The following is a 26,962-nucleotide window of genomic DNA, read 5'->3' as shown; positions in this document are numbered from 1 at the left end:
CTCCTATCTGTGAACACATGGTATCTTTCCATTTGTGTCGTCTTTAATTTCTTCCACTAAGTTCTTATAGTTTTTACTATACAGACCTTTCGCCACCTTGGTTAAATTTATTCCTAAATATTTTATTGTTTTTGATACTATTGTAAATAAGATTTTCTTTCTTTCTAGGAGTTTTACATTTTAGGTATTAAATTTTAGTCTTTAATCCATTTTGAGTTAATCTCTGTGTATAGTATAAGATAGGGGTCCAATTTCATTCTTTTGTATATGGATATCCAGTTTTCCTAGCACCATTTATTAAAGAGATTGTCCTAGGGCACCTGGGTGGCTCAGTCAGTTAGTGTCCAGCTCTTGATTTCAGCTCAGGTCATGACCTCATGGTTGTGAGATGGAGCCCTGTGTCAGGCTCCACGCATAGCCACAGTGTAGAGCCTGCTTGAGATTCTGTCTCTCTCTCTCTCTACTCCTCCCCTGCTCATGTTCTCTCTCTTTCTCTCAAAATCAATTAATAAACATTTAAAGAGACTCTTTTCCCACATTGTGAATTGGTGGCACCTTTGTCAAAAATTCATTCACTGTTAAGCATGGGTTTATTTCTGGGCTCTGTATGCTGTTCCTTTGATATCTGTTTTTGTTTTTATACCAATACCATACTTTTCCCCCCCATTACTATAGCTTTGTAATATAGTTTAAAATCAGGAAGTGTGATGCCTTTGTTTTTCTGGTTCAAGATTGCTTTAGCTTTTTGAGGTCTGTTCTGGTTCTGTATGAATTTTAGGACTGCTTTTTGTTTTCTTTTTTTAAAAATTAAAAAAAATGCTTTTATTTATTTTTGAGAGAGAGCAAGCAAGCAGGGGAGGGGCAGAGAGAGAGGGAGACACAGAATCCAAAGCAGGCTCCAGGCTCTGAGCTGTCAGCACAGAGCCTGATGTGGGGGTTGAACCCACAAACTGTGAGATCATGACCTGAGCCAAAGTCTGACACGTAATCGATTGAGCCACCCAGGCACCCCGGGATTGTTTTTTCTATTTCAATGAAAAATGCCATTGGGATTTTGATAGGGGTCGCACGTAGATGGCTTTGGCAAGTATGGATATTCTTGCAGTTTTTCTGAAAATATCTTAACGCAATGGGAAATTTCTGACTTGTGGCTGGATCAGGGCTTCAGTGTTGTTTACCTCAGCAGGGTTAAGTATCTTATGAATCCTGGTTGGTTGTAACAGCAGCAGCCTGACTGACTTACTTCCAGGGACATCTTCCAGGGACATCTTCATATAATGACTTACTTCCAGGGACATCTTCATATAATGACAAATATCAGCATGTAAACTGCCCCTTGCCAACTTTGTATCGTGGAGAGTGCAGGATGTCTGTGCCAGGCATGGTCAGGAATGAAATCACTTTCTTATACATTCTCATCCTTCCTCTAGAAACATATATACATGTAGCAACATAAAACAAGTCAGAAAGACAAATGAGTCAAAGAAAAAAATAAGGGTAGGGCTTATGATTTTAGCCAGAGCTCAAGTTTAAGTTACTGTACAAAATCTATGCCACAGGGTCCTGTATGTTTTGCTAGACATAGGAGACAAATTTAGCTTTCAGCTTTTTAACAGTGAGCAGGTAAGAGGAAAAGAATTCTTTATCCAGTTCACAGTGTCAGTAAGGCAAAGACAGCTACTTAGGAGAAGCTCAACTCTTTCTTTCTTTCTTTCTTTCTTTCTTTCTTTCTTTCTTTCTTTCTTTTTTAAAAATTTTTCTTTAACATTTATTCATTTGTGAGTGACAGAGTGTGAGTGGGGGAGGGGCAGAGAGGGAAACACAGAATCTGAAGCAGGCTCCAGGCTCTGAGCCGTCAGCACAGAGCTTGGTGCGGGGCTCAAACTCATGGACTGTGAGATCGTGACCTGAGGAAGTAGATGCTTAACTGACTGAGCCACCCAGGTGCCCCTCAACTCTTTCTGATCCTGGGAGATCTTGTAGGGCAGAGAGGTCTGTCAACAGCCATAACAGCTCAAGCTGGCTTGGGCTGATGAAGAGTGTGGATTATAGAAATCTAGGTAAGGGAGGAAATTCATTCTTCTTCTTGGCCTGAGAGGGTTTCATGGGGCCACACTTGCAGAGGGGGTAGGGGGTAGTTTGGAAAAAAGTCCTGTGGAATCAGAGCATAGCTTTGTATGGAGGCATCATGGGAGGCAATGTGGGCAAATTTAGGGATGGCTAAATGGTTTGGACTTTATCAAGTAAACAATGGCAAACTGTGAAGTGTTTTGGGGCAGGGAAGTAACATGATCAAAGCAGTGTTTTTGAAAATTGCTAAGTACTTGGGGCTCCTGGGTGGCTCAGTCAGTTAAGCATCTGACTTCCACTCAGGTCATGATTTCATGGTTTGAGGATTCGAACCCCATATCTGGCTCTGTGCTGACAGCTTGGAGCCTGGAGCCTGCTTTGGATTCTGTGTCTCCCTCTTTTCTCTGCCCCTCCTCCTCTGGTCACACTCTGTCTGTCTCTCTCTCTCAAAAATAAATAAACATTAAAAAAATTACTAAGTATTCATGATGGGAAAACATTGCCTATGATAATTGTAAGTTCATATAAAATAAAAACAGTACACTGATGGCAAGAAAAAAGAAAAGAGAATGTGCTCAATTGGATTATTTTAAAAACACAGATGCATTTCTGGTGACCATGCATTTCTGAAGCATACGGATTGTACACACGGCACAGGAACTGTGTACACAGCACAGGAATTGTTCACGCAGCATAGGAACTGTGCACATTTGTTCCAGTTTCACTGTTTGGCTTTCACTTTGTCAACAGGAAAATGGATAAGAAATTAAAGCCTTTTATGTTCTGAACCTTTCAGGCATCATAAATGTGGACCGTTGGCACTGAGCCCTGCAGCTCCAGGGAGAGAGTTAGCTGAGGCTCATGATGCTCCAACCTCTGACTGTGTGGACAGGGCAGGGGCTGTTGTAGGGCTCCTGGGCCTTGGGGATATTGGTGCCTGCTACATAGCAGTGCCCGAGGCTAGATTAAGGAACCCTTTTGGGATTAAAGAGTGAGAAACTAGAAATGGTCTCTTGCCTTGAAGAAAATAGTCTACAGGAATATGGTATGGGTTTGTGGTTCCTGGGCAACCAAGGTGGGGTTGTGGCTAACTTGGTCCTGATCGAGAACTCAGGGAATTGGGTCCTGGGAACCAGGGCCTGCTAGCTGTTTGGTGTTATCCTAATCCCAAAACGACACAAAGAGGAACTTGAAGAGAATGTTTGCAGTAGTGGGACTGTTTTTTAAGGTACTGTGGTGGTGATTATAGAATTTGTTGCATTTGTCAGTATCCATATACTGTACACACAGAGTCTGGAGACCTGGCAGTGAACTCGTAGCCTTGAGACTTGAAAGGCCATTGTGCTGCCACATTGTCAGTAATCTCCTCTTACGTGCTCTCTGTCTCTGTGACCCCCTGGAACAATCCTTTGTTATATCGGCCATGGCAGCAGCCACACAGTAAATTTGTTGTACCTCGCTTCTGTCACACAAAGTAACTTTCCCTTGAACCTGTATTGAATGAGATACAATGGCAGCGGCTTCCTCCAAGGAAATTAAAGTTGCTCATTAGTGACTTAGTGCGCCTGGTGGGGTGACATGAGGAGGGGTAAAGGGAAGCTCAGTCCTACACAGACTTTCCCTGTGGTTGTGAGGCATGCTCGGTCCTCAGCGGCCACTCAACTGGTGGTCTATCCCTCCCACCTGCCTGCCAGGCACACACTCTGAGACCTGGCGGTGAGGATGGATCCTGAGGGTTTGGACTAGATGCTGTGTTTCTTTCTTCTTCTTTTTTTAATGTCTATTTATTAAAAAAATTTTTTTTATGTTTTATTTTACATTTGAGAGACAAAGAGTGAGCGGGGCGGGGGGAGGGGGAGGGTTGCTGTGGGGAGAAGGAGACAGAATCCAATGCAGGCTCCAGGCTCTGAGCTAATAGCACAGAGCCTGATGTGGGGCTTGAACTCACAAGTGAACTCATGACCTGAGCTGAAGTTGGATGCTTAACTGACTGAGCCACCCAGGTGCCCCTGTTTATTTATTTATTTTGAGAAAGAGAGAGAAAGAGAGAGCAAGTGAGCACATGTGAGCTGGAGAGGAGCAGAGACAGAGAGAGGGAGAGAGAGAGAAAATCCCAAACAGGCTCTGTGCTGTCAGTGCGGATCCTGACACGGGGCTCAAACTCATGAACCTCAAGATCATGCCGTGAGCCAGAATCAGGAGTGGGATGCTTAACTGACTGGGCCACTCAGGTGCCCCTACATGTTGTGTTTCTATAATGGCCTTTTCTGAAAGGGTGTGGGCATTTCACCAGGCAGCTCCCAAGTCCCAGCCCAAGGCCTTATGAACCTCCTTCTTTATGGTCACAAAAGTTTGTGTCAAGTGGCCTCCATGTTCACTGTGAACAGAAACCACTGTGCAGTCAGCCACACAGGTTGGCCAGGCCCAGTAGAGCTGGTGGGGCAGAGCCGGATGCTGGGAATAGCCTTTGGAGGATCCAGACTTGAATCTCAACTTTGCCACTTCGCAGTTATGTGACCTTCAGCAAGTTACTGAGCTTCAGTTCCCTCACGCCACAAATTTGGTTCATAATATAGATACCTTTTAAGTTATAAGGCTTAAATTAGAAAATGCAAAAGCATCAAGCACTGTGCTTGGGACTCAGTAACTAAGCTCATTCCATTCCTCTTCCCTGCCAAAAGCAGTTATTTCTTAAGATGATAATTATATACAAAACCCCCAACATCTGCATAGCACAGATACATATGTCTGTGAGTAAAAAGGTCATTCTTGGTGGAGTGAATAGGTTGAAAATGCAAAGAGGTATTTCATTTTCCAGTTGAAGATGCAGAGGGATGGAAAGATCTGGAAAGCACTTTGCTCTTAACCTTACAGTGAAAAAAAACTGGACAAAGAGCAAGTTAACAACTGTTCTTGAGCCAAAGATAGTACTGAGGGTGCAAGATCCAGAACATAGAGAGAGGTGGGCGTTCGCAGGGAGGGATGAGACACAAGCACTAATGCACTGTGTGAGCTACTGAAGAGGAATTCAGCCAGGGTGACTGGAGAATGGTGCAGGCTGGCTGAGTGAGCACTGGCGAAAGTGAGGGAAGCCCTCGGGGTTGCAAACATGGGGGGGGGGTTTGTACCTTCTTGCAAGTTTTTCTCCATGAACTATGCTAGTCACTCACAGAAAAGTTTGAGAAAGTACAGGGAGAGTGTTATCTGTGGGGCCGAACCAGGAGAAGAAACAGCAGCTGCTCTGAAAAGGGCAAGAAATTTTGCCTAGATTTCTTTTGTATCTCCTCTATAGAACAGAAGCTTTGCTTTGGGAGAGAGGCAACAAACACCATCATCTTTTGGGCACTGGTAAAATCTTTCTGTAGCTGGGGAAGAAAACAGGAAAAAAAAAAAACACCTCAACCCTGGTGGGAGAGGGGCAAGATTACAAGCTGGATTCAGGACTCTGAACTCAGGAGAGGGCAGGGTTACTGAGGGATGGACAGGATCACCGAATAGGCCATCTTCCCCAAGATCCAGGGATATGGTACCTGCCTAACATTGGGGATAAATCAGAATAACAGAGGACACTCTCTATCCCCACTCCATCACCAGGGTAACAAGCATGAGGTAGTAACTACTTTGCAAGAGGCAGACTTTCTCTGTGGGCATGGTGAAAAGAAAAGATTGAAGGCCAAGGGTGCAGCAATCATTGGAAAACAAATAGACTGGCATTCAGGGTATAAAATAGACTGAGCACAGGGTATGACTAGCCTGTGGGTCACTGAGGATCACCGCAGCAACAACAGACTTCTAAGCCAGCCCAGCTCCCGATTAGATTAGTGCAAACCCTGACACTCAAGGCCAGGCAGAAGGAAAGGCGTGCACATTTCCAGGCATTAAAAAAATATTTACCTCGCCTCTACTCTCTTATCTAAGATGCCCAAACTTAAAAAAAAAAAAAAAAACAACTATGAGGCATATGAAAAGACAAAAGAAAGCCACAAAAACAAAAAACAGGAGACAAAGCAATCATTAGAATCAGACTGGATATGTCACGGATGTTGGAACTATCTGGCAGGGACTTTAAAATAACTATGATTAAATAGACTAACTGCTGTAATAGAAGTGGTGGACAATGGGCAAGATCCTGTGGGGCAACAGAAATTACCCAAACTGAAGCGAAAAAAAGTAAAACCAACAACAGAATGAAACAAAAAGAACATCCAAGACCAGCAGGATGGTATCAGACAGTCGAACGTATACTTTATTGGATCACCAGAAGGAGATGGAAGATAGAGTGGGGAAGGCAAAAAATATTTGGAGAAATAATGGCTGAGAAGTTCGCAAAATTAGTGACACCAAATCACAGACCCAAGAAACTCAGATAATACCAGTCAGGATGAATATACCAAAACAAAACACACCTAGGCAAATAATACTCATACGTTTATCAACCAAAAAATAAAAATAAAAAATTAAAAAAAGAAAATCCTAAAGGCAGCCAGAGAGAAAAGGACACATTACAGAGGAACAAAGATAATAATTATCCCTGTTCAGAAACTATGCAAGTTAGAATATAATGAAGTGACATTTTTTAAAGTGCTAAAAGCAAAGAGCTGTCAACCCAGAATTCTATGCCTAGTGAAAATCTATTTCAAAAATGAAAGAGAATGAAAGATTTCCTCAAACAAAAACTGGAAATTCATTGCCAGCTCATCAACGCTACATGAAATGTTAAAGAAAGGTCTTTAGGCAGTAGGATTATGATACCAGATAGAATTTTGGGTCTCTACAGAGAAATGAAGAACACTGGGTATGAAATAAATGAAGGTAATTGAATTGAAAAATTCAATTTTTCCTACTTTTAATTCTAAAAGAACATTGTTCAAAGCAAAATAGTTGCACTGTATTGTATATTTGTAACTTAAAAAAAAGTTTGTTTATTTTGAGAGGGGGTTGGGGGGAGGGATTGAGGGAGAGAGGGAGAAACTCAAGCAGGCTCTGAGCTGCCAACACAGAGCCTAATGCGGGGTTTGAACTCACAAACCGTGAGATTGTGACCTGAGCCAAAACCAAGAGTTGTATGCCCAACTGACTGGGCCACCCAGGTGTCCCCTAACCTACTTTTTAGAATGTATGACAACAATAGCGCAGGTAATGAGACTGAGGAATTAGGACTCCACCACACATACCATGGTAAGGCCTTTACCCTTCATGTGGAGCGTGTAATGGTGTTCGAACGTAAGCTCTGACTGACTGAAGGTATAGGGCAGAACTGCCATAACAGAGGTCAGTACAAAGTACAGTGGTGACATGGGAAAGGAGCACCAAAATGATCTTGACCAAGAAAGGAAACAGGAAAGGAGCAGTCAGGGAGGTGAGTGGAGAACAGTGTGTTCTTCCAGGAGCCAGAAGAAGAGAGCATTTCATGTAGGGGGAAAGTGGATGTTCATGTGAGGCAACACAAAAATATTGTGGAAAGTGAAAACGATAGCGTCTGTAAGAGTCAGTGATCAGGCAGACTGACCAGCCATCCTTCCATAACTGTTTCCATAGGCAGGTCAGGAGAGGTCATTGAATGAAAGGTTGAGTTGTGAATGGGCAGTGAGAGAGTGGAGGAATCTACCCTAGGCTTCTTTTAAATAGAAAAGATGGGAGGTCAGCCTGTGGGGATTGGGAAGAGGGAAAGTGGAATTGTAGGAAGTTATCTGTGGTTTACTCAGCAGACAATGGAGGTATGAAATAATTGGAGTAAAACATAGAAATGATGAATGGGAAGTCCTTGGATTCAAGTAATTAAAGCAAGGTAGCAGGTCTAGCCTGTGAAAGGAGAAACAGCTCCTTCATTTAAGGACAGGCTGCAGGGAAGTGAGGTAAAGCCAGAGAACCGTTTGGATGCAGAGGGGAGGATGCTGAGGTGAGCTCATTCTCAGCAAAGTAAAGTAGGGCATAGGTCTCCTGCAAGTTACAGAAAGTCATTTTGTGAATATCTTCTGTGGTTGCCTTTCACCACATCTTGTTTTTTTTCCTCTTTCTTCCAATCCCCTATTGCATTAATTTCTTAGGGCTGCCATAATAGAGTTCTACATAATGGGTGACTTAAAAAACAGAAATGTGTTGTCTCTATTCTGAAGGCTGAAAGTCAGAATCATGGTGTGGGCAGAGCCATGCTCCCTCTGAAACCTGTAAGAGAGAATCCTTCCTTGCCTGTTCCCAGGTTCTGGTATTTTTCAAGTACTCCTTAGTGTTTCTTGGCTTGTAGCTGCATCTTTCAAATCTGACTATTGTCACATGGCATTCTCCTGTGTGTCCCTATGTTCACATGGGTGTCTTCTTGTAAGGGTACCAGTTATATTGAACTAAGGGCCCACCCTGCTCCAGTATGACCTCATCTTACCTAATTGCAACAACCCTATTTCCAAATAAGGTCACATTCTGAGTACTGGAAGTTAGGACTTCAACATATCTTTTTTGGGGGCCACAATTCAACTCCCATATCTACTAAATCTTCATCCCTCTTTACAAAGTTTTCTTTGAGGAAATCCAATTCAGCATCTAGAACCCATTGAAATGCTACCTCTTACCTGAGGCCTTTCCTGAACTTCTTTCCCTACCCCTTTCTTTTGTGCTCCCCAAATCTCTTATGTGGTACAGTATGTGGCTTGTTATCCCTCTCTGTTCAGTGTGGCTCACCTTCCTGAGAGCAGAAATTGTCCAATGGCTCTGTATACCCTCGACAGAGCCCAGTCCTTGTGAAATGGCTTAAAATCTCACAAACCAGCACAAACCGTTATTTGATAATTCAGCAATAAAGGAGAATCTGGGAATTCAGGATAAAGGAGCTATTTAGAGTAGACGGGTACTAATCACGTGAGCTTTCCTGAAAGTGATGGGATTGGGTGTTGGGAGACAGGAGGAAGAGAGAACATTCTAGGCTGTTTATTGAAAATATTTTTTGTTGGAGGGGAAGATTGTGACTGTGTTTCCTTATAATGACATTTTTAAATGTTCTGCACAGGGTTCACCTAGTAGCTCTTATGGCAAGCAGTCAGTTACCACAGCTGGGATGCTTCCTGTCAAACTCTGCCCTCTGCACAGTTTTGAAAATGCTGCCGGTGTTGCTATATGTGCATTTAGGGACCGCAGTGAGATGGTCACCTATCTTTAGTAAGGTAACAGAAATTGTCCGCGTGATTTTTTTCTTTCTTGGTACCATTTTGGTCCAGAAGGCAATTAAAAGAAATGCAGTGGTTGGTGCGTCTGTTTTTTGATGGTGGTGGTTGGAGTGCAGAGACTTGATGGAGAATAAGGAAGAGTTTTGTGGGCATGTCTTTAGGATGTGCTCAGTTTGGTAGTTTGGTAGAAGTACTCCAGGGCCACTTAGGCCCTTGGAGAACAAGCAGAATAAATCTTCAGAAATAGAGTGTTCACTGATAGAGGTAGGCGATGTGAATTACAACCATTACAACCATTCCTTGGTACCTAGTGCAGGCAGCTAAGATCTTCTTTGGCGCATCTGTACTCTTAGTGTTCCTATGTAGTTGGGCGGGGTACAAAGGAAGGAGTGTGAGTTTTGGAGTTGAATAGCCATGAGTTCCAACCTGGCCTCACCATTTTATTACTTCTGTGATCTTGGACACATAGCTTCCTCATTGGTAAACTGGAGATGATACCATATTTGGGATTCTTGAGAAAAATCAATGAAATAAGATTTGAAAGTGGCTAGCCCACTCATTCCAGGCATGTCAAAGATGCCACATGCTGTTAGTTTACCCTTTCCTAGTTTTGAAGAGTGTGGGACATCCCAGCAAAGAGGCAGGAAATGGCCACCTGTGGGCAAGCCACATGTCAGCTGGGAATAGAAATAAATTAGGGGACACTCAGTGTTCTTCTTTTTTAATTGCCTGAGATACATTGGGCAATTAAGCTTCTGAAAAATACTAATTCTTTTTTTAAAGCTTATTTATTAAATTTGACAGAGAGAGGGAGAGAGAATGTGGCAGAGGTTGAGAGAGGGGGAGAGAGAGAATCCCAAGCAGGCTCTGCACTGTCAGCATAGAGCCCATCACAGGGCTCAATCTCAAGAACTGTGAGATCATGACCTGAGCTGAAATCGAGTCAGATGCTTAACCGACTGAGCCACCCAGGAGGTCCTCCCACCCCGCCGCAAAAACTAATTTTTAAGTGTAGTAACGTTGACTTAGCAATTTGTACTCTAGAAGCTTTCATATAAGTTTTATTTGTGCTGTCCCTTTATTTATTTTTTAACTTGTTTTATTTTTTATTTTTTAACATTTACATCCAAATTAGTTAGCATGTAGTGCAACGATTTCAGGAGTAGATTCCTTAGTGGCCCTTACCCATTTAGCACATCCCCCCTTCCACAACCCCTCCTGTAACCCTCAGTTTGTTTTCCATATTTATGAGTCTCTTCTGCTTTGTCCCCCTCCCTGTTTTTATATTATTTTTGCTTCCCTTCCTTTATGTTCATCTGTTTTGTCTCCTAAAGTCCTCATATGAGTGAAGTTATGTGATTTTTGTCTTTCTCTGACTAATTTCACTTAGCGTAATACCCTCCAGTTTCATCCACATAGTTGCAAATGGCAAGATTTCATTCTTTTTGATTGCCGAGTAATACTCCATTGTGTGTGTGTGTGTGTGTGTGTGTGTGTGTGTGTGTGTGTGTGTATATATCTATCTTCTTTATCCATTCATCCATCAATGGACATTTGGGCTCTTTCCAGACTTTGGCTATTGTTGATAGTGCTGCTATAAACATGGGGATGCATGTGTCCTTTCGAAATAGCACACCTGTATCCCTTGGATAAATGCCTAGTAGTGCAATTGCTGGGTCGTAGGGTAGTTCTATTTTCAGTTTTTTGAGGAACCTCCATAATGTTTTCCAGAGTGGCTGCACCAGCTTGCATTCCCATGTGCTGTCCCTTTAAATAGATACTACAGTGCTGGAATACATTACTTCCTGCCATTCAGCATACAAGATTTGATCTACTATATTTCATCACCAAAGTGAGTCCTGTTAAAATTTATTGTTGAACTTGTTGGAATCTCTTCCTTTGTGTCTTTTTCTGCTTCCTCCCCGCCCCACCTTCCTGCAGGAGGGAAATGTTTTCCGCTGCTGTAAAATTGATTGATAAACATTTCAGGTTGAAAATAGCAGTTTTAAAACTTTCAGCTTCTGTCTATTCTCCCTCCAGCACTGCTAAACTATCACTTTTGATGATTACTTACTTTTTATTGGGCCTGACTTGGCACAAGGACTATGAATTCTCCTTTAAAGACATACAAGAGCCTAAAGTCAAATTGCCCTCCAAAATATATTTATATTGAAAGTGTAAATTAAGAAAAAAAAAGAATATGTAAAGATTGACCCGAAATCTCTGAGGTAGCAGCAGGGTTCTGGTGGGGTGGTGAACCACAGAGTCTGTCTTCCTTGGAGAATATGGTGACTGTCTAATTAATCCTTTCTGGGGTACTTTTAGAAGAAGTGTCAGAGGGGAGATTGAGGGGTAATTCCATTGAATAACAGGGGAGAATGTGAACTAGACAGTCTAGTAGGCGATTCACAGCTCCCGAGCATTAATATAACAGGAGCACAGATGCTGGTGAAGAATTCAGGAGCACGGCCTCCGAAACTGGCAAACCGTAAGGAAGAAATAATTACAGGGTTTCAGCCCAATTTAACGCATTATACAAGAAGTGTTAAATGAAGAAGTTTTACCCTTTAAACATGCTCTCTTTTCTTTTTTCATACAGAAAAGTACAGGCAGTAATAGCAGGAGCATTCATGGACCACTCCCTAGAATTAATGAAGAGTTTTAACGTTGTGCCATGTTTGCCTCAGTGCTTCTGAAATGGAAGAAATAAAGTATTTCTGATAAAGGTGTTCTTTGTTCTCCTGCCTCCCTCCCGGGAGGAGACCACTATGGTGACTTTGGTGTGCTTCTTGTCACCAAACCCACAGTCGTTATGATGATCTACTTCTTTTACAGGAACCGTCCTTTTACAGGTGATTTTACCGCCTTATGACATGTGCCATAAAATAGGCCAGATGACAGCAGCAACCTTGCCCGACTGTCTCTCGGCTGGTCATTATTTCTCGACATCTGGATTATAGACCCTGTTCACTCCCCATCCATTGTCATGCTGTGTTAATTTTTAATTATGCATTTTATGGGATGACAGAGATAATTACAATTAATTTATGCCTTCTTTTTGGTATTTTTTAAAAACACTTTAACTCAGAAGTCGCAGATAATTTATAGGGATAGGGATTAAGCCGATTTACTAGCAACGTTTTCCTGGAAGTATTCCTTCAGGAGGAAGAGTCAAACCTCCAGGGAGTAAATACTTCACACACATAGTCTTGCCTGCTTCCAGGCAGTGAAGTGAAAATAAAAAGTAATTAGTCATTTCCACCTACTGTGGACATGTGCTCCAACCTGGCCTTCACCTGTGTGTTTGGTGTAGTTGCTGACAGGAACAAAGGTTTGGAAGTGGCCTTTAAAAGAGGAAGGCCTCAATCCCCAAGTGCCCTAGGACTCTTTACTGAGCCTCATCTGCCAGCTTATCCTGTGTGGGTCTCAACTTGGAATGTGCTTCAGAAACATCTGGGGAGCCTGGCAAACTCCCCACGCCCAGGCTGCACCAGGGCAATCCTATTCGAGTCTGGGAGCAGACTCCAACATCAGGGGCTCCTACGGCTCTCCTGGGGATTCCACTGCTTGCCAAGTTGAGAAGCACTTTGTTAAAGCATGCAGCCATCCTGGCCTTCTTCTAGGCCCTTGAACTTGCCAAGGGCTTCCTGGCCCCTGGAGAACTTGCTGTTCCCTGTACTGGAACCACTTTATTCCCTTACATTAAATTATACTTCTTCAGGTGAGCCTTCCTTGACCAGCGCATCCAAAATAGTTCCCCCATCCACCAGCAGCTAGACTGAAACATTGTACCCTATTTTTTCCTTCTTAGCACCGCATTGAAATTGTCTGTTAATTTGTTCACTTGCTTATTGTCTCCCCTTCCCCAACTAGAATATAACCCCCTTGAGGCCAGGACCTTGCTTTCTTGTTTATCACTGTATTCCTGGTGCCCAGCTTGGTGCCTGGCATCATACATACATATAAAATATTTGTTAAATGAGAATGAATTCTAATATCAATAGGCATCAATGGACCACTGGGCATAACTTTAAGTTCTCTTTCTAATATCTAAAGAAGGGTTAATTTCTTTTCTGAAAAGACGTTCCTGTCTTGTTATAAGCATTTAATCAGAATGTAGGGCAACATATCCTTTAATCTAGCTTTTGCCCTGTTTTCTGATCTTGCCCTCAATATCTCCTAACAACAACAACAACAACAACAACAGCAACAACAACAACAACAACACCAACAATACAGACACAAACACGTATACAATAATAATCAGCTTACGGGGACTTCACATACTTTATCTGATGTCATCCCTTTCTGTGGGATGGACATGATTATGCACAAATGATGAAACAGGCATAGAGCAGTAAAACACCATGTCTAAGTCCACACACGTATAAGAGACAGAACTGGGATATAAATAATGGGTGTCGTATATTGGGACACCATGAGAAGAATGTGTGGACATTAGACCTCTCCAGGGTTAGGGGGCACTTGCCACCCCTCCATGTAATGTTGATGGCTGTGCCCTCTCCCCCTGAACTTCTGTGCTTTTTTTGGTTTAAAAACTCATAGGGAATGAATAGGATAGTGAGTACAATTGGAGAAAGGATGGAGAGGTAAGGAGGAGGAAGTCTTTCTCACCTCTTGCCTTTCATATGGCACCCTCTTTTTGGGTGCAGTGCTGAGTCTTTGGCTCAAATGTAGTTGAGTATCTTTACTACAGTGGGTTTGTGCATGCCTTGTGGATGTGACTTTCCTAACTCACCGTGAACACTGGGTAGCATGTTTTGTAGGTGAAGAACTGGAGTGGCTTGGCTCTATTTCACTTGATTGGCTTGTAAAGGAAACCCGTCCTCCTCAGTGTATTCCTGGGAATGCCTTAATCATGGGAGACCACAAGTTTCAGGAAAAGATCCTAAAATCTGGAGTGGTCATTAATCAGTGGGTCAGATTCAAAGATGCTGACTAATAGCGATGAAAATATGTCCCCTTGCCAGGACTCCCTTGTGATAGATGCACTTGCACACTCATGATGATGGGTGCTGAATTTACCAGTATGCTTTACAACTTAGATGTATGCACTACAGGTATTCCTTTGCAGGTAGGAATTATTGCATTATTCTGACATTAAAACGTAAACAAAACAAGGTAATGTGATCAGCTACTTTGACCTCAGTACCAGACTGAAGGGCTTCCTTCACCCCAATGACTCTTTAAATAAAAACGGTCTCCATCTCTGATACTGTGTTACTTCTAGGCAGTGCTGGTAGAGGCATTATCATTCTTCCTGAGGCTGACCTATCCCACTCGAATGTCCTTATCTTAAATCGCACAGCTTTAAATGAAATAATTGGTAAACGGGTTGGCGACTGAGGTGTTATTGAGCCCCTCAGTTCCCAGGGCTATTAATGGGGAGTTAAATGTTGTAATTGGTTAATGCTTAATTGTACAGTGCCTTTGGACACAGAACTGCTTGATTTATTTGTCAACCAAATGGGAATTTCCTGGGTTTTGTACCAGTATTTCCATCAACACTGTTGGTGTGCTCAAATCCTATTTCACCTCATGCTGCTTTTTTTCTTGAGCTGCCTTCTGGATTTCTCTGACTTGGGTGACTTTGGTCGGTAGGTCAGAAAGGCAGTAGCCTCATGTTGGCTGGACCAGTCAGAGCTTCCCTAGGGCCCCCCTCCTGCCCCTTTCTATACAGCCTTACGGTTACAGTTTCCCCTTTGTGAAGTATTTTTAGCTTGAGGATGGTCTGTTGTGTTGATTTTGCTCTGATAAGGGAAATGAGGGCCCACAGCACAAGGCCAGTGCCTGGAGTCACATCCTGGGGGGACCCTGACCTTTAGAGGCATCTGTGGCACAGGAGCGACAGACATTTATTACCATTATTTACTCTTTCCCCATCAAAATGATTCCTCTTCTTCCTTTGTGGTCAGAGACAAAAAAGAGATTCTTCTGGATGTTTTGTGGACTTCAGGCTGGGAAAAGGCACTCCTTTAAACCTGATTCAGTGTATTCCAGTGTCTGATTTTAGCACTGGCATTTTTCACATTCTTGATTGCCTGCACGACAGTGGCCTGACTGCAACCGGAGGTGACCATCAGTCTCCACTGCGGTTTTCCTTTTAGGAAGTAATGTTTCCTTTGAGGATGTTGAGGAAATTCTGTTCCCCACAACATAGATATGGGTGGAGCCGGGCTTGGGTTCACACACCACAGGGACAATGACCCTTTGCTGTTTTGTGAAATCCTCTTTGAGCTGGAAATAGAATTTTCCTTAATTTAAATGAGTTAAATGTTAAATTGGGGAGGGTTGGTGGGTTCACTGACAAAGGAAAGGGTATGAACCACTCTCTTCCATGCTGTGGCTTCCTCTGTAAGGGCCGTGTGTGATTGTAGGGTGGGGAGACTTTAGAAATCTATTTTTAAATAGATTTTTAAAGAGAGTATTAGTGGTGCTTTGGAAAAGCTCATCTAACCCCCTATGTAACAGGGGTCCAAGTGTGACTCAGATGCCCTGTTACTCTTCTTGTCTCCTCTTTGGCAGCACTTTCATTGATTGCCTTGTTTTTCCAGGCAGGGGTGGGGGAGGCAGTGGCAGAGGAAGGGAGCCGGAGAAGAGTGTGGGGATGGCCAAGTGATTTGCCTAATTAACCAGTAAGTGTGGCTGGTTTGGGGGACTCTTATTCTTTCATTCCTTCAAACCTTTTAGAACATCTGGCATGTGCAGGGTAGAGTGTTAGTCTTCCTGGAGGCTGGAAGAGCGGATGGCTGGTTGTTGGGAGGATGGAGCAGCCAGATCACCACACGCTGCACGCGAGGCCTCTGAGAGCTAGGTGTCAGGTGAGCGAAGAAGAGCCAGTGTCTCCCTGGGAATGGGCAGTTGCTCAGAGAACACTGATAGGTGTAGCTTACCTGGAGGAAAACTAAAATTAGCCATACTGCGTAGCTCAAGGTTTGGATATTGTGCAGGACTTTGTTTAGAATATGTTTTTAAGTGAATGAATCTGGTAACTTTGTATCAACCAGTGAGACTTGCAAGCCAGAAGACGATTCCTTGTATTTGAGTAAACTTTGTTTTCCCATGTGAGATACTACGTGGCCTCGCTGATAGTAATCAGTCCTCCAGTTACTTGAGTCTTTTAGGAGAAGTAAGCCCCTTCTTGTGATGTAACAACCTTGAGCAAGTTCCCTTCTGAGTTTCCCTGACTAGGATGGTTTTGGTCAGTGGATTAGAAGGGCAGCAGCCTCGTGTTGGCTGGACCCCTCAAGCTGGTCAGAGCGGTTCTGCAGCCTTCTCCTACCCCTTTCTACATATCCTTAGGGGTGTAAGTATCCCTTTGGGAACTATTCTTAGCCTGAAGACTGTTCATGGTGTTGATTTTGATCAGATAAGATAAGGAGGGAAGTTAGAGCACACCAGGAAGGGGGCTGAGGAGGGTGTGTGTTGGAGGGGAGGGATCCCAGTCCTTGGCTCTGGTCTAAGAGTGGGGCTGTTGCAGGGCTGGGCTACATTTACTCTCTTTAGTGGAGACCTGTGAAAAACCTAGAAAAAACCCAGTGCTTTTCCTCCTAGACCAGACCCATGACAGCTTGGTGCTTGTCAGGTAGGAGCCATTAATATGGCATGTGAGGCTTTGATTTGGGGCTTGAGGATTTGGTATGATGGGGACACATGGGGCTTGGGGAGGAGTGAGAGAGGATGTGCATCCAGGAGGGCTAGACAGTATATAACAAGGTTCAGGATGGGAAAACCTAGGTGAATACAGGGCACAACCAGTGGCTCAATTGGGAGGGTTTGGAGTGTGAAGGGGAGAGGTGGGAAGGTGGGAAAGTTGCCAAGAGCGCATACGGACTAAGGCGTTTGGACTTTATTCAGGTAACAGAGGTCACTGAAGACTTCGGTGAAGGGTGTGATGTGATCAAATCTCCATTTTTGGGAGATTCATCTTGTAATAGTGGATGGTGGACAGGAAGGCTTTCTATCAGAGACTATGGTAATGGTCTAAACAGTATTTATGGTAACGTGTAAAACAGCTGTGAAGCCAGTCAGATGTTTTGCCAGAGCTATAAGAATCTCAGGTCCTACAGAAAATAATTTCTCAAATAGAAGAGCGATTTAGGGATGACATATGATAAGAATTTTCATTAATGAATTGACAAAGCTTCTTTAAGATTAGTGTGTCTGTGGAGATTGGTTTGTGTGTGTATATTAGTTTGTTATGTTTGATATTGTCTTGAAGTTAAACACATGTACTCTGGAGCCAGACTGCCTGGATTTAACAATGATTTTTTTAAATGTTCTTTTTTAAATTTATTTTTTAGAGACAAAGAGAGACAGGGCGTGAGTGGGGCAGGGACCGAGAGAGGGAGACACAGAATCCGAAGCAGGCTCCAGGCTCTAGGCTCTGAGCTGTCAGCATAGAACCAGATGTGGGGCTCAAGCTCACGAACCATGAGATCATGACTTGAGCTGAAGTCAGATGCTTCACTGACTGAGCCACCCAGGTGCCTCCAGACTCCCTGGATTTAAAGCCCAGCCTCAGCATTTATAGCCGTGAAACCTTAGGTAAATTACCTAACCTTTCTGTGCCTCAGTACTTGCCACCTAGGATGCACTTCATGAGGGTTAATGTCATTGTCATCATCATCATCCTTATCATTAGAATCATTCATTTTTGAGAGAGCAAGAACACACGTGCACTGGGGAGGGGCAGAGAGAGAGGGAGACAGAGGATCCGAAGCCCGCTCAGCGGTGCTGACAGCAGAGAGCCCAATAGCACCATTCATTTCTAACACAGAGATTCATTTCTAACATTTCATTACTTCACAGAGATAGGATCTTTTCAGTGTCCTAAGTTTACCTGTTTAAGAATAGCATTTGGCTGAGAGTACAGACCCCTCTGCCACCACTGCATGATTTTAAACTCTAAAGGGCTTATTTTCTTAATAAGAAGACTGGAGGTAGAGTTGCTCTCACTGCCTTGGTGACTTAAAGATGTCAGGGTAACTGAGATTCTCTTGGTCTCATTTCTTCATTGGCTCAAGAAGGCTGCTGCAGCTCCAGCCATGAAGTCTGTCAGACTAAAGGAAAAAGAATGAAGGGTAGAAGACCAAAAGGGTAACTGCCAGTTGAATAAGCTCTCTTTACAATTCTTTTCTAGAAACCCAGCCTAAGGACTTCCATTGATACCTTACTGGCCATCTCTGTCTTCCAGGGATGTGGAAAAAGTAATTTTCTCTGGGCATTTTGCCCCCCTCAAGAATACAGGTGTTCTGTTTCAAAGGAAAAAAAGAGAAGGATGGGTACTGTATGGGCACTAGCAGTCTTTGCCACAGTGGGAGCCACTGCAGGAAAGCTACCTCAAGGCCTTCAATGAATTTTGCCTATTTCTAAATTAGCAATTGGATTGCCTTCTCCCAGATTGACAGCTCCTGGTAGTATAATCATTGACATTTTTAGCGTGTATTCAGCTTTTGCCATTAGCAAATTTGTTCAAGAAAGAAAAGACGATTACAGAAAGATAAGGGAACATAAAATGTTTTAAACTCAATTGTCAGTATAGGTGTTGGGGTTGGGGGGGGTCTTAGTTTATACCTAAAGATACATTCTGTGTATCACATAATAGATACTCCCTGAGGTGAGGTGGTGAGGTGCCCAAGAATTTCCTTTTTTTAAAGATTAATACTTCATTCCAATGTATATACCACATTTTGTTTATCTACTCATTGTTGATAGACAGTTGGGTTGCTTCCAACTTTTGGCTATTACAAATAATGCTACTATGGGGTGGCTGGGTGGCTCAGTTGGTTAAGCGTCTGACTCTTGACTTGGGCTCAGGTCATGATCTCACGGTTCCCACGTGGGTTCGAGCCCTGCATTGGGCTCTGCACTGACAGTGCCAAGCCTGCTTGGGATTCTGTCTCCTCTCTCTCTGCCCCTCCCCCGCTTGCTCTATCTCTCTCTCAAAATAAATAAAAGTAAACTTAAAAAAACCCCAAATAATGCTACTGTGAATGTGAGCATACAAATATTTCTTTGAGACTGTGCTTTCAATTCTTTTGGGTATATATCTAAAAGTGGAATTACTGGTCATTTTAAAACTATTATTATTATTATTATTATTATTATTATTATTTTTAAATAGACTCCACACCCAACGTGGGGCTTGAACCCACAACCCTGAGATTGAGAGTCACATGCTCTACTGATTGAGCCAGCCAGGCACTCTGCATATGATAATTTTTAAACAGTTGTTTGAGGAACAGCCATGCCATTTTCCACAGCAGCTGCATCATTTTACATTCCCAGAAGCAATGCACAAAAATTCCAGTTTCTCCATATCCTCGCCAACATGTATTGTTTCTTGGTTTTTGTTTGTTTTTGTTTGTTTTCTGTTTTTTTTGGATAGTAGCCATCCTAATAGGTGTGAGGTACTTAAGTTTTAAATCAGTACCAAGAGTGCCTCCAGACTGACCTCTTCCGGAATCACTGCTCTTTTGCCCATCCTTGTTCCTCTTTGGGCAAGTTACTTAGCCTGTGAACCTGTTTCATTTTCTGTACAATGTAAATGTCTCTATGGAAGGGTTGTATGGATGTTGTTGAGATTATGCCCTATGCTGTGTGCCCATTCCAGTATTTTTATTGCCCTGGAAAAGCTAAAAGCATTAACAAAAGTACATGTTTATTAATATTCCCATTGTACCTAGCTGTAGTTTTTTTTCCTACATCCTAACCAAAAACGCAATGTTTCCAAAGTAGAGAGAGTATTGGTCTTCGAACCAGGAGGCGTGGAATTGAATTCCAGCTTTCCTACTTTTTAGTTGAGGGAACTAGGACAAATATCCGGGTCTTATTTTCTTTATTTGTGAGAAATGGCACGACAGTGGGCACCTCATGGGACTGCTCTTTTACAACTACCTCTTCCTACCTCCCCTCAACAGCTTACAGGTTTTTCCCCCCAACTTTATTGAATTTTATCAACATGTAACACGTGTGAGTTTAAGGTGTACAATGTGGTAATTTGACACACATATCTACTGCAAAATGATTACCACGATAAGGTTGGCTAACACCTCCATCCCCTGAGATACTTTTTACATGTGTGGTCATAACATTTAAGATCTACTTTCATAACAACTTTCAAGTATATAATACAGCATTGTTTTTAATGTTTATTTAGTTTTGAGGGAGAGAGAGAGAGAAAGAGAGAGAGAGGAGAGAGAGAGAGAGAATGTGCATGGTAGAGGGGCTGAGAGTGAGGGAGACAGAGGATCTGAGGCGGGCGCTGCGCTGACAACAGAGAGCCAGCCCAATGGGGCTTGAACTCACGAACTGTGAGATCATGACCTGAGCCAAAGGTGGATGCTTAACCAACTGAGCCACCCAGGTGCCCCCATAATACAGTATGCTGCACATTAGATCCCCGGAATTTATTCACTGTGTGGCTGGGAATTTGTCCTCTTTGAGCAATGTCTCCCTGTTGCACGTACCCTCTAGCCTAGGAAACACCATTCTACTCTCTGTCCCTGTGAGTTCATCTCTTTTAGATTCCACATGTGAGAATGTCAGGTATTTGTCTTTCTCTGTCTGGCTTATCTCATTTTAGCAGAGGGCCCTCAAGGTCTATCCGTGTTGTCACAAATGGCAGGATTTCCTTCTTTTTTAATGGCTGAATGATATATTCCATTGTATTTATGTACCATGCCTTCACTATCGTTCATCTGTCAATGGTCACTTTCTGTGTCTTGGCTACTGTAAGTAATGCTTCAGTGAACCTGGAGGGGCAGGTATCTCTTTGAGATAGTGTTCTCATTTCCTTGGGATATAGTTAGTCACAAGTGGGATTCTAAGAGCCTAAATTTTGCTACCACCTTATAACTTCCCAGTCACTATTCACCTGTTGAAGTTCAAGCTTTCCTGCAAGCTGCTCTGACCCTTCTCGCTGTGAATCTGATTGTCAGGTCAGAGATGTGCTGGCCTCCATCTTCCTCGAATTTTTTTTTTTTTTTTTTGCCAGATCTGACATCCATACTTGACTACTTTATTCTTGACCTTCCTTTTTGGTTCCTGGGACACCACTTACCTTTGATTTTCCTTTCCCTTTAGATAGTTCTTTCTCAGGGCACCTGGGTGGCTCAGTCTGTTATGCGTCTGACTCTTGGTCTCGGTTCAGGTCATGATCTTGTGAGATCTTGTGAGTCTGAGCCCTGCATTGGGCTCTGTGCTGTCAGTGCAGAGCCTGCTTGGGATTCTCTCTCTCTCCTCTCTCTCCCTGCCTCTCCCCTGCTTATACCTTCTTTCTGTCAAAATATATAAATAAACTTAAAAAAATTTAGATAGTTCTCTCTCAATATCCTATTTCTCTCTTTTGAGTTCTCTTTAGTCTCTCCAGGTGGGGTGTCACCCTTCACATATATTCTGATGACCCTTGAATCTGTATTTCCAGACCTACTTTTCTGAACTCCAGACTCCAGGTTACAACTCCCTCCTGAGCTCCTTAAAGTCAGCACATCCCAAAGTGAGCTCATTCCCCATTGCGCTACTCAGCCCCAGCAAGGTCCCCCAAACAGCTGGGCCCACCCTGTGGTGCTGGCTGGTGCTGGGTTCCCAGGAGCTCCGGTGCCCCTCCCTCTCTGATGCCACACCCCTCACCCCCCGCTGCCCTTGGCTCAGTCTCCACATTTTCCTGACCATCACTCTTGCTCTTCCTTCCGTTCCACTTCTGCCCTGCCCTGGTACTTGATGCCTAGCTGTCTTGCAGGGAGATGGCCCGACCTCCCCCAGGGCTGATCTGGTTCACCATTCTGTCTGGACACCCTCCCTGCCATTACTATTCCTCTGCCTGAACTCCCACCCGTTCACCTTATACCAAGACCAGAGATCTGGGTGTCATTCTGGACTCCTCCTCATTCCTCTCCCTTGGGACCCACAGCTGAGTGTCACTAAGACTGAAATTACTGCTTGGCTCCCAAGTGTTCCCTCCATGCCTTCACCACCAGTTTTCTTTTTGGGGCCATGATCATCTCTCCTTGTTGCTGTTGCTTCAGCCTCATGTTTACTTGCTTTGTCCCATTCTGCCCCCCCTCCTTTTTTTTAAATTAAAAAAATTTTTTAAATGTTCATTTATTTTTGAGAGAGAGAGCGAGCGTGCAAGTTCGGGGGAGGAGTGCAGAGAGAGAGGGAGATACAGAATCTCAAGCAGGGCCAGGCTTGGAGCTGTCAGCACAGAGCTCGAAGTGGGGCTTGAACCCACGGACCTTGAGATCATGACCTGAGCCGAAGTCGGGTGCTCAACCGACTGAGCCACCCAGGCGCCCCTCTCTGTCCCCATCCTTGCCTCTTCCTGGCCATCCTCCACCCTGCTGTTAGATCCTACAATGCTGATGCTCTGAGCTGCTTAAAACTTGCACATCCCCTTGGTGTGGGATCAAGGACCAATTCCTATGAATGGCACACATGAGCCCTCTGTGATCTGTTCTCGCCATATTCATCTCCTGCCTCAACCCCCTGCACTTCTGAGCTACAGCAAACCACTCGGGATTGCTTCTCATATTTGTATTCATTTGCACACACTGCCTTCTGCTTGGAAGGCTCTCTCTACCTTGTCTTCCTGGGAAATTCCTACTCATCATTTAAGATTCAGCTTCATTATAGTCCTCTCTGTCATAACGAGAGCAGCTAACATTTGCATGTGCTTCCTGTGTGCCAGTCACTGCTCTAAATGGTCTACATGCACTTGTGGGGTCCTCACAACAACCCTCTTGTGGTACCTGTAGGGTAGGCACCATTATGATCATCTTCATTTTACAGTTGGGAAACAGAGGCAGAGAGAGGTTAAATGTCCTGTGCAAGTCACACAGCTAGCAAATGGGAGGCTGGGACCTGAAGACTTTGGGCTCTTAACCCTGGAGCAGCCCTGGCTATGTTAGGCAGAGGCGGCCACTCCCTCCTTGTGCTAGCCGGCCCTCGCCTGACCCAAATACATCCCTGTTGTGGCATTTAGTATACTCTCTTCCAGTACACAATGAGCCCCTTGGGGGTAGGGTAGCATGCTTAGATCCTGGTGTGGGGACCCTGACTTGCCCATTTAGATACCCTCATTGCCTAGTGGTACATACTCATCAGAATTCTTTTGAAGAATAACTGAAGGAATATACTGAATATTAGTTGAATGCATGATCAGTGAAAACCTTTGTAAGGTGGAAAACAAGGATTGGCCAGTTTGGGGCAAATCTGGCTTCTTGCCTGATTTTGCACTGCCCACAAGCTAAGAGTGGTTTTAATAGATACATATTTGCGATAGATCTGATGAGAGGGAACACTAATTCTAAACCTCAATTAAGTGAAATGTTATCCTTCTCAAAAGAATCCTGTTTTTCTTCGTTTGATCTATGTTATTTTCAATTGCTGTTACTATCTTTTGAATTTTGTCAATAACAAATTTGAGGAAATGTGTGTGTTCTCTTATTATGTAAGTAAGTACCTGCAGAGTATCCTCAGTTGTGCCCCTCGGTTCACAAACCCTAAAATATTTACTCTTCGGCCTTTTTCTAGAAGAGTTTAACCCCTGCTCAAAGTGCTATTTAAATAACAGTAACACTGTTATCGTTATATTATGACAGGGGGATTAAAAAATGTAAAATGTTTGGGGCACCTGAGTGGCTTAGTGGGTTAAACGTCTGACTTCAGTTCAGACCATGATCTCATGGTTAGTGGGTTTGAGCTCTGCATCTGACTCACTGCTGTCAGAGCAGAGTCTGCTTTGGATCCTCTGTCCCCTCCCCCCCCCCCTCCCCTGCTCATGCTGTCTCTCAAAATTAAATAAATAAACTTTAAAAAATTTTTGAAGAAAAAAGTAAAATGTTCTGGGTGAACTTGTCTGATTATATGGGATAAAGCTTGTGAAGCCTTGGGCAGTAAGGGCTAAACAAATGTTATTTTTCTCTTTTCCATTCCTAGACCTAATTTAGGGTAATATGTAGTTAGTTGGTATGAGGGGAGGTGACTTAAAAAATATGATGCACAGTATCTTGCTTCACTGGGTTATCCTACTCAGTGGTGTCTAGGGCAGAATGTGTAAAAGTTAAGTTAGAGACAATCTTTTTGACACAGTTAGGGCCCGAAATTCCTGATGACAGTGACCTGGACTGTAGGACATCTAATTATTTATGATGCCTTGGAGAAAGGCAAAACTCAGCAGGAGCCGTAAACAATCTTTCTACACATTTTTTTAAAAGACTACTTATAGGCTTATGTCTACATATATATTTTTTTGCTACTGGTCTTAGATCTTTAAAGTCTTTAAAAATTTATATTCAGAGTGTTTCTCTGTTCATTTTTCATTTTATTAAGAAGAAACTATAAATAAAACTTAACAATGCCATCGTTTTTCATTAGTCCTAATGGCTTTGTGACAGGATGAAAGCTGACGTACAGTAATGTTTGATTTTTTTTCTTCCTCAAATGCTGTCAGGCTAGATCATTTAGAAATGTTGCAAAATATTCGGTATTGAAGGAGAAAGCTTTTGACTCCAAATTAAAACAACAACAACAACAAAACAAGACATATGCATTACATTATAGGAAACCTTCCTAACTTTTGGAAGCTCTTCTAAATCACACGTATTCCTTTGTCTTCACATTGTTGTTTCCTTTATTTTCACAATCTCTGCCCCAACCTGAAATGCCAGTGTTTTTATTTCATCATGCTTCAAATTTACCTTGAATTAAAATCTGATTTCTTAGGTTCTTATTCTGGAGCCAATTGTACAGTTATTTTAACAGGAGGATTTTAGGCCTGTATGGATCCAACCACATTGTTTACAAGGAAGAGAGTGAGGAGAGAGATTATGACAGACATTCATGGTCATATGACTAGGTAGTGGCAGAGCAAAGACAGCCCAGATGAGACCCATGTGCTACAATTGTCTAGCTGAATTTTTTTCCCCTTTTGTAAGTTTTCAGGGATGAAATCATCCAGAAACTTGAGTGGGAAGAAATAACCAAAGTCCAAGTTCTTATTTTTAAGATTAAGTTATGATGATTTAAATTATTTCCAATTCTGTAGACATTTAAAATTGAGTCAGTGGTTTTAGAAAAATAATAACAATGTAATGGATTTCATGTCAATGTAACTATAGATAGATTTTCTCGGGACTTGACATCATTGTTCATAGTGTTAAGTGATGCTGAAGTACTAAGCCCTTGGCATCTAAATTCAAAGCAAGATGAGAGATGTGTGTGAGCTGGTGGGGTCTCAGCCTTGGTCTCCCAGACTCACCAGGTGGGAGGCGCTGGGGCTGTTTTGCAGACGTGGCTCTTCTGTGTGTCATCTTTGCTGCACAGACTCTTGGAGACCTTGTACATTTGTGCAGTGGCTCGTTTTAGAAAATAACCTGTAATTCTGTGCCTGTGTCTTCTGTTTTATTAATGGGTTTTTTTTTCCTTCAGACAGCTGCCTGCATTGGCCTAAGGGCCAAGTGGGAAGAGCTGAGTAACTGTAGAAGGGCTCAGAAGCACACATGGTCATCACTTCAAGTGTTTTCCTTAACATTTAAGGAAACCCATGCTCTTTCCCTTTCCAGAAGGTCTCATGGACACTAACTGAATATTCTCAAAGGCTGGAGTGCAGTATGCAACACGTATACGTACGTGCCTGTCCGCCTGAGAAAGCTGTCATGTTCACCAGTCCTGGCTGCAGTCCCAGGTCAACGCCACTGTGATCTTCATTGTGTACAGTGGTCTCTGTTTTGTTTTTTTAACTTTTTATCTTTCTGAAAAATTAATTATGAGAGTTGTGCTTTCTAAGGTTTGCCATTAAGGATAATTCAGTGATTCCATTTGGAACACAAGACCCGAAATGGGGGCAGGTCTCTCTACAAAATGGGAAGCATCAAGATAGGTGTTAATACTGTACTTACTGCATGTTTATGGGTAGTTGCCAAAAGCATACTCATTTTCTGGAACACTGTGTTCTGACTCTAGTTTGTACATCTGTTGTATCTTTCCAGCCAAAAGGAAGTGGAAAGTTGTGAAAATATCAGGCGAGTTTGGGGCCACTTAGTTATTTCAAGTCACAAGTTTCCTTTCACCTGATTAACCTACTCCCTTAATGGTATACAATTGCTCCTGGAAAAAAATTAAAATGTATATTTATTGAGAACCTCAGTGTGTGTGTTAACTTTGTTACTGAGTGTAAGGAAGAACAGGTGGCAAATGTCAGTACAGACTGGTTGCCCCTGCGAGAGCTGGGGTTAGATGGGTGTAAAGTCTGGGTGATTGGGACTGGGGCTAGTGCCCAGGCAGTTGGGTGGACTGGTATCAAAACTGGTTGATTACACACAGGTAAGAACTAAAGACCTATATGCGAATGAATGGGGACTTCCCATGGAAAAAGGTGGTCCCAAAGAAAGTCTTGGGTAGGGAGTGGAGTCAGTTGGGCAGAAATCAGGTAAGGTGTGATCAAGCCTGAAGCTGTGACAGGAGGCTGCATTAGTCATGACCCACTCAGTCAAACAGAAGCCTTTTAATGCCAGGACTTAGTTATAAAAGTCTTTGGAAGACCGGAAAGCCAAGTAGGGGATGATGAGGTCACACAGAGATTAGCAGTAGCAGGAAATCACTACCACCCCTGAGGCTGGTAGAACAAAGAGAGGGGAGTTATTGTTATCAGAGGCCAAGAGCCAAATCTATATGGAGGCTCCCAGAAGCAGCGACCATAGAGGGAAGGCCTG

General features: G+C 43.1%; 1 protein-coding gene and 1 non-coding gene across 11 annotated transcripts in view; one reads left to right on the top strand and one right to left on the bottom strand.

The window, feature by feature from the left end:
- The window catches only part of CSGALNACT1 (chondroitin sulfate N-acetylgalactosaminyltransferase 1), a 347,129-nt gene that overhangs the window by 37,274 nt on the left and 282,893 nt on the right, over positions 1 to 26,962 (top strand). For 4 of the 10 annotated variants that reach the window (XM_053900993.1, XM_053901003.1, XM_019440614.2 and 1 more), the window contains exons 1-2: positions 16,433 to 16,554; positions 18,391 to 18,457. The exons of 2 other annotated variants lie outside the window; for them this stretch is intronic. The gene's annotated coding sequence lies outside the window, so the exon portion shown is untranslated. Of the gene's footprint in view, positions 1 to 10,958; positions 11,080 to 16,432; positions 16,555 to 16,814; positions 16,834 to 18,390; positions 18,458 to 26,962 lie in introns of those variants that run through there. 4 more of the 10 variants (XM_053900997.1, XM_053900995.1, XM_053900996.1 and 1 more) reach the window with 2 other exon arrangements.
- On the bottom strand, positions 19,381 to 19,453 carry TRNAE-CUC (transfer RNA glutamic acid (anticodon CUC)). Its single transcript has one exon. It is a non-coding gene; the product is annotated as a tRNA-Glu (tRNA).

This window comes from Panthera pardus, unplaced genomic scaffold (assembly GCF_024362965.1).
Source record: "Panthera pardus isolate Hobbes unplaced genomic scaffold, ASM2436296v1 HiC_scaffold_13, whole genome shotgun sequence".
NCBI classification, from domain to species: domain Eukaryota; kingdom Metazoa; phylum Chordata; class Mammalia; order Carnivora; family Felidae; genus Panthera; species Panthera pardus.
Note: the sequence above shows the minus strand (reverse complement) of the source record. Positions and strands in the feature narration are given on the sequence as shown.